Source organism: Nicotiana attenuata, unplaced genomic scaffold (genome assembly GCF_001879085.1).
Source record: "Nicotiana attenuata strain UT unplaced genomic scaffold, NIATTr2, whole genome shotgun sequence".
Classification (NCBI taxonomy): domain Eukaryota; kingdom Viridiplantae; phylum Streptophyta; class Magnoliopsida; order Solanales; family Solanaceae; genus Nicotiana; species Nicotiana attenuata.
In genome coordinates, this window is record NW_017671470.1 from 141743 (window position 1) to 149929 (window position 8187).

An 8187-nucleotide genomic window follows, 5' to 3' on the forward strand; every position below is an offset into this window, starting at 1 on the left:
TTGTTGCTCTTTTAAGTAACATCTTTGGGACTATTATTGTTTTGCTTAAGATTAATGTTAGACATGTTGATTTTTTTGTACCCTTCCCCAACGATTTTTTTATTATTTTTAGTCATGTAAATATTTAGTTTTAGGCCTAATACCTTTATTTTCAACTAATTTTGACTCTTTTACTTTATTTCGTCAAAAAAATAAAGTTATAAAATATTTGAGTTTACGTATCTTTCATAAATTTAAAAAAAAATAAACAAAAATAGTACATTATTTTTATTTTTATATAATCTTGAAAACAACAAAAATAGTCACAATTTTACATATTAATTGTGTTCTTATTCTCAAAAGAAAGAAAAGCTTCCAAAATATATTTTTATTAACTAAAAAATAAAGAAAGAAAAGAAAGTCAATCAAAAACAAAAAAAAAATAGGGAAAAAACGTGAAAGCAATCCAAGAAGAAAACAAAAGGTGCAAAGAAAAATAAAATAAAATGTGGACCCCACCACCTTATCTCTCCATAACAAATTCTCACCTGCACAATAACACACACACGCCAGATGCCATAGCAAGGCCAAAAAAAAAAAAAGAACAAAAAAGTATTCCTTTAGTAGGACCACTCACACACACTTATCTGGATTCTTTCTTGAAAAATAATTCACCATTTTTTGCATATATACACACAATTAGACACTACAATGGGGGGAGATCTGGAACGAAAGAGGGGACTGGGGAGGTTCTCGTTCATCCGAATCCGGTTCCGTCGAGTTCGTAGTTGTAGTTCGCCGTCAAGTTGGCGTGGTCGTTGGGCAAAATTTCCGGTCGAAATCTAATCTTGCGCTCGATATTTGCTGTTGTAACCAATTTGCAGTGAAGCTATAAAGGTCCAATTTCATTATCTTTAATCATTTTACTGATATATTGCTTGTGCTTAGTTGTTGGTTGAGTTTATGTTGATAAAATCTTAGTATGAAGTAGCCTACTGTATAATGGTTGAAATTATCCATGTGTTTTTGTGTTCCTGCTGCCTTTTCACATATAAAAAAAAATTGATCATGTGTTCCTGCTGCCTTTTCATCTTTTAAAAAAAATTTCCATACATTATATGTTGAATTTGCGAATATTCAGTCCGAAATTTGGATGTTTTATGTGTATTAGATCATGCATCTGTTTAGTGAAATTTTTAAAATATATTTCGGTTGGTTTTTAATCAAATGACGTCTGATGTAACTGTCTTCTTGAGGACTACCACAACATAAGGATTATAAGTCTCAATTTGAGATCAAATTTGATAATGTGTGATCGTTTTAGTTTGTTGCCTTCTCATTTATTAATGGCTTAATCTAATCATCGTGATTATTTACACGTTCGCGTGACGTAATTGCGATCCTTTAAAATAAAAATGAGGTGCGCCGCGCCAAATGAAATCACAAATTGCGTGGCCCTCTTTAATTGCTTTATTAAAAATATTTTAGAAATTCGGGACGTGCCATTTAGCGAATTTTCATGGCCTCCCGCAAAGTTAACAAGACGCTAGCCACTTAGGCGCGCTTTTTAATAATTTTACCTTCTTAACTACGGGTGTGCATTTCATGCCACCCAAATCCAAATCCCAAAATGTTGAATAAGAGGTGTCAAGGATCCGGGTGCATTTCATGTGACGTGATCCAAAAACACGCTCTTAAACGACGTTCACTTTCATAAAAACTAATTAAAAGCGGTTAAACAATTCTAAAATTGCAATAGGATATCATGTATTAAAATCAGACTTTAGCCAAATATAGCAGTTGAGCGACCGTGCTAGAACCACGGAACTCGGGAGTGCCTAACCCCTTCTCCTAGGTTAACAGAATTCCTTACTCGGATTTCTGGTTCGCGACTGTTAAACAGAGTCAAACCCTTTTCCTCGATTCGGGATTCAAACCGGTGACTTGGGACACCATAAATCTCCCAAGTGGTGACTCTGAATCTCTTAATAAACGAATCCAGTTTCGATTGTCCTTTAATTGGAAAAACTCCGTTTTATTATACACTTTCCGGGGGTGTAGTAAATGAAAAAAGGAGGTGTGACAATTAACCCTCATTTATATAAATTTAATTATTTGAAACAAGATCCGTATTTTATGGTCAAACAATTTGGCGCCGTCTGTGGGGACTTCTTAATTAAATTTTTAGTTTCCTCTAGATCTACTAACGCAAGTCACTAGTATCAAAAAAAAAAACCTAGATCTCCTTTCTCCTTTCTTTGTGAATACAAAATCCTACATGGCATGTAACCAAGGATAAAGGATAAAAATAACAAGTGACTTCCCAACCAACCTCATGAATATCATCAACGAAAGTTGCGAAACAGTAGGTGGGAACACGATGCCCAACACATCCCCTAGGTGAGATAGGTCACCACCCCCGCACTGCAGCATCACAAAACCCAGCGGAAAAGGGACCTCCACGTCTACAGAGGAGGGAACGCCTCCAACTGTGAAAAAATTCCTCGAGGCATAATTGACCGACACGCTAGCAAGCATCCTCAATAAACTCGCTCCAGGCATGACTGCAGAAACCGCAAGGGCCTGCATAATACAACAAACAGATGAGTGGTGCAACCGACCCCTCCCTCCAACGACATGTATAACTCACAATGTTAGTGATAGTGCAGGTGACAACACCCTCGCTGTCATTCTAAAGAGGATTGAAGAAATGGAGATTGAAAACATGGCACTACGGGATCACATGAAAGAACACCAAGAACGAATTGACAAGATACCGGGCGCTCCTAAGTTGTTGCCAAAAAAGGACGTCGACAGGTTTGTAGAGCAGCCGTACAACGATGATGCAGTCCCGCATGCTATACCAAAGACCTTTAAAATGCTTCCCTACCTCAGGATATACGACAGAACGACCGATCCTGAAGATCATGTGACTCACTACGTCACCTCCGTGAACGGTAATGACTTCGCTAAGGAACAAATGTCCTCCATTTTGCAGAAGAAGTTTGGTGAAACCCTCACGGGCGGGGCATTAACATGGTACTCGCAGCTACTAGCCCACTCCACAGAAACTTTCGAAGAAATGGCCGATAAGTTCGTAACCGCCCATGCTGGAGCCAAGAAGGCCGAGGCGAGAGTAAACGACTTATTTGCCATTAAGTAGTCCCTGGGAGAGAGACTAAGGGGCTTCCCCGCCCTCGACTGAGTAAGGATGACTCTACCAAACGTATCTAAAGGGATAACGGTCGTAACTTTTCAGAACAGGCTGAGTAGAGAGGGTTCAAGAGCAACTAGAAAACTATTGAGCCAACTGATGAACTATCCTCCAGCCACTTGGGATGGAATACACAATGCTTATTGTGCCGAGGTCCGAGCAGACGAGGACAATCTCAACGGAACAACTCACTGGCTAACCTTAGTACAAGCCGAATCCAAAAATGAACGAAGAATAGTACCAGAAGATACCATCCGATTTTGCGACTAACAGGGAATGCCACCAACTATATGTCAGGGCGGTTGCCGCAACCTCCCTCCGCTATGAAGAAGGCCGATCCAGACCAAGGATAGGGACTCATCGAAATGAAAGAGGTATGCCTCCTTTATTATTTGCTCACAGTTTTTGTGTGTCGCCTGCAGAAATAGTCTACGCTCTTGAGAAACACGAAACAAAAGTGAGGTGGCCGCCAAAGATGAGATCAGATCCGAACACTAGAAAATCCGACGCTCTCTGTGAGTTTCACCAGGAACACAAGCACAAAAACAGAAGATTGCATCGCCCTCAGACAGAACTTAAAAGAGAATATTCTAGTGAACTTNTTACGTCTGTCACTTGTACTACTAGGGGTTTTTTAGAGCATGTTACCCTGTAAATAGAAAAATACACAATGGATAGGGGACGTGTGAGATTCATTTTAGTGAAAGGCGAAATACATAAATGGACCCCTTCAAGTTGTCCACAACGGTCATTTGGAACACCTCAACAGTACCTATTTATCAAGTAGACACCTCAAATTATTTTCAGTGGTATCACTTAAACCCTTCAGAGTAGACATGGCAAATGGTGTAGTTCTACACTCGCCTTGCAGCAAGTGAAGCCTTTCAAATTATGTTTATTTCTTTTCTTTTTTAATTAACTGGTGGAGCCCACATTTCCTCATTCTTTCTTCTACCAATCATCCGACCTTCTGCCCAAACAAACCCATCTGCAATTCTGAATTAGATGGTCCAATTCCTCTTGAATTAGGGAACTTGAAATTGTTGAACACACTTTTTCTGCATATTAATCTTCTCTCAGGTCAAATTCCTAAAGAATTAGGCAACCTCACTGCCTTAATCTTGATCTTTCAGCCAATGCACTTACAGGAGAAATCCCATTTGAGCTCATTAATCTTCAGCAGCTAAGGCTTTTCAACCTTTTCATGAATAAATTACATGGTTCTATACCGGATTTCATCACTGATTTTCCCGAGCTGAAGATTCTTGGTCTTTGGATGAACAACTTCACCGGTATAATCCCCGAGAAGCTAGGCCAAAATGGGATGCTCCAAGAGTTGGATTTGTCATCAAACAAGCTCACTGGTACAATTCTTAAAGACTTGTGTGCCTCAAAACAACTTAGAATCTTGATTTTACTCAAGAATTTCCTCTTGGGTCCAATTCTGCCCAAACAAACCCACCGGTGGACATATCCAGTTCTATCAAACTGTACCACCGGCCCCACCTAATATTCGACGGCTCCGTAGAACCAGAGATCGCCGACGATGCATCGCCGATGATACTATTTGTTTTCTAAAATCAGATTATAAAATTGTGATATCAAACTTAAATTTCTATTGTAGAGGTAAAAATATCAAACTTACATTTCTTAAAAATATTACCGGCGATCTCCATTCTTTTCGGCAAACCAAACTAGGGTAGGTTTTGGGAAGAGGGGAGGTCGATGAGAGAGGAGAAAAAAAGAAAGAGAAAATAAATTAGAAAAAGAAAGAACTGATCTTTAAATTTATTTTGTTTTTTTGGTTAATTTGTGTTAAGTTTTAATTACAAATTACACGTGTCATTCATTGATTGGCTCATTTGGCAAGTGTAACTCACGCATCTGGTATGCTGTACCGGGGTGTCTATTTGATTTACTTAACATACACTTGAGGTGTCTACTTGATAAATAGGTCTATTGAGGTGTTCAAATGACCGTTGTGGACAACTTGGATGGGCTCATTTATGTATTTCGCCTTTGTGAAAATACATTTTGACTTGAGAAAGAGAATCGGGTTTTATTGCTAATATACAAACATCACCTTTTCACTGAGACTCTTGTCTATACTTTTTCACTAGATTCGAGAATAACACAAGTATTCAAGGGGTTGCCTATCATTCATCATTGTCAGAAAGAACATTCACTTATTCCATCCTTTCTTGGGTGACTCATTCATTCTATTTACTTAAATGCCATTTAATGCTATTCATTGATATTGAATGCTACATTCTCGTCTTTGATTCCTGGTATATTTATTGCATGCTATCGCCACTGCCCGACTACATCCGCACAGTATTTATTATTTTTACATACAAATTATAAAAATTTCGACGAAGCGGTGTCACGTGACGCCGCTTCAAGCAAGGTGCCTACGCCACTGTCCATAACTTTTGTTTATAAATAAACTTTTAACCGGATTTGTTTATTTTTTATAAAATATCTAGTTATTTTTTGTTAATAGTAAACCAAACTAAACCAGCTAAATATTATCTTAATTTTGTATCTATAGAAAAATTCCTTTTATAAAGTTACGATTTAATTCGATATGTCCATCAAATAATAAAGTACGGACGAGATTTGTTCGATACAAACATAGTATGTAACTTAAATATTTCTGTAATCTAAGTTATTAATGTTTTTCTCTTACTTTTTAAGAGAAAAACAATTGTACACTAAGGGTGTGTTTGGTATGAAGGATTTCCAATTTTCCCATGTTTGGTTGGCTTAAATGTTTTGGAAAATATTTTTCTTATCAATTCATTTTCCTCCAATTGGATGAAAATGTTTTCCTTATCAAAAGAAGGGAAAACATTTTCCAAAGCTCCTTCTCAACCTTTCTCACCTTCACCAACCCACCCCACCTCCTTTCCAAAAAAAGTTTTTTTTTTTAAATTTCAGTTTTTCCGTTACCATCCACCCTACTACCCCTCCACTCCCCCCCCCCCCCACCCCACCGCTTAAAAAAATTTTTTTTTTTACCTTAAATTTTTTTTTTTGTAATTTCAAATTTCTGTTTTTTCATTTTTCTGCACCCCCCCTCCCGCACAATTTTTTTTTTACTTTTTTTTTTTGTAATTTAAATTTTTGTTTTTTTTCGTTTTACTGCCCCCAGCCCCGACCCCCCTCCCCCAAAAAAAAAATTTAAAATATATTTTTTAGTTTTTAATTTTATTATTTATCGATTTAAAGGNAAATAATAGATAGTAAATGGGTACGGTTTGAAAATAAATGAATTGCTAGTCGTAGAATATTATTCTCGTCAGACTTAAACCTCAGACTGAAACCGAGGTTCGGAAAATTTTCTCCCTTTAGGCGAAGTAAATTAACCTAAGGTTAAGTAAGATAAATCCGAGTTTGATCTGGATTTCCCCCATTTTTGTATCATAGACCAAGGATCTATTTTCATTCCTTGTCTACTCTTTTCTTTCCAGTATTTTGATTATGATTATTTTTGAGTATTCTATTTTACGCGTCACAGCAATTAGGAATTGAGAATCTATATCTTTAGATCAGAAGGGTCTAGCTGTTGGAATAATGGTATCCATTGCTATTTGAGCCCTTGTTGTTAGTAAAATTGGTGAATTAAGCGAAGGTACGGAAAGAGAGGGATTCGAACCCTCGGTAAACAGATCGACTCTACCAAACGTATCTAAAGGGATAACGGTCGTAACTTTTCAGAACAGGCTGAGTAGAGAGGGTTCAAGAGCAACTAGAAAACTATTGAGCCAACTGATGAACTATCCTCCAGCCACTTGGGATGGAATACACAATGCTTATTGTGCCGAGGTCCGAGCAGACGAGGACAATCTCAACGGAACAACTCACTGGCTAACCTTAGTACAAGCCGAATCCAAAAATAGAACGAAGAATAGTACCAGAAGATACCATCCGATTTTGCGACTAACAGGGAATGCCACCAACTATATGTCAGGGCGGTTGCCGCAACCTCCCTCCGCTATGAAGAAGGCCGATCCAGACCAAGGATAGGGACTCATCGAAATGAAAGAGGTATGCCTCCTTTATTATTTGCTCACAGTTTTTGTGTGTCGCCTGCAGAAATAGTCTACGCTCTTGAGAAACACGAAACAAAAGTGAGGTGGCCGCCAAAGATGAGATCAGATCCGAACACTAGAAAATCCGACGCTCTCTGTGAGTTTCACCAGGAACACAAGCACAAAACAGAAGATTGCATCGCCCTCAGACAGAATTAAAGAGAATATTCTAGTGAATATTCTCTGCACTTGTACTATTAGGGTTTTTAGGAGCATGTTCCCTGTAAATAGAAAAATACACAATGATAGGGGACGTGTGAGATTCATTTGTGAAAGGCGAAATACATAAATGGCCCCTTCAAGTTGTCCACAACGGTCATTTGAACACCTCAACAGACCTATTTATCAAGTAGACACCTCAAATTATTTTTCAGTGTATCACTTAAACCCTTCAGAGTGACATGGCAAATGGTGTGTTCTACACTCGCCTTGCAGCAAGTGAAGCCTTTCAAAATTATGTTTATTTCTTTTTCTTTTTTTAATTTAACTGGTGGAGCCCACATTTCCTCATTCTTTCTTCTCCAAATCATCCGACCTTCTGCCCAAACAAACCCATCTGCAATTCTGAATTAGATGGTCCAATTCCTCTTGAATTAGGGAACTTGAAATTGTTGAACACACTTTTTCTGCATATTAATCTTCTCTCAGGTCAAATTCCTAAAGAATTAGGCAACCTCACTGCCTTAATCTTGATCTTTCAGCCAATGCACTTACAGGAGAAATCCCATTTGAGCTCATTAATCTTCAGCAGCTAAGGCTTTTCAACCTTTTCATGAATAAATTACATGGTTCTATACCGGATTTCATCACTGATTTTCCCGAGCTGAAGATTCTTGGTCTTTGGATTGAACACTTCACCGGTATAATCCCCGAGAAGCTAGGCCAAAAACTGGGATGCTC

The 8187-nt window shown here is 38.1% G+C and overlaps 1 protein-coding gene across 2 annotated transcripts in view; it reads left to right on the forward strand.

Moving 5' to 3' along the window:
* Positions 1-659: 659 nt before the first annotated feature.
* LOC109208482 (small ubiquitin-related modifier 1-like) overlaps positions 660-8187 on the forward strand; it is a 10644-nt gene continuing 3116 nt past the window's right edge. For both annotated transcript variants that reach the window (XM_019371599.1, XM_019371600.1), the window contains exon 1: positions 660-876. The gene's annotated coding sequence lies outside the window, so the exon portion shown is untranslated. The remainder of the gene's footprint in view (positions 877-8187) is intronic.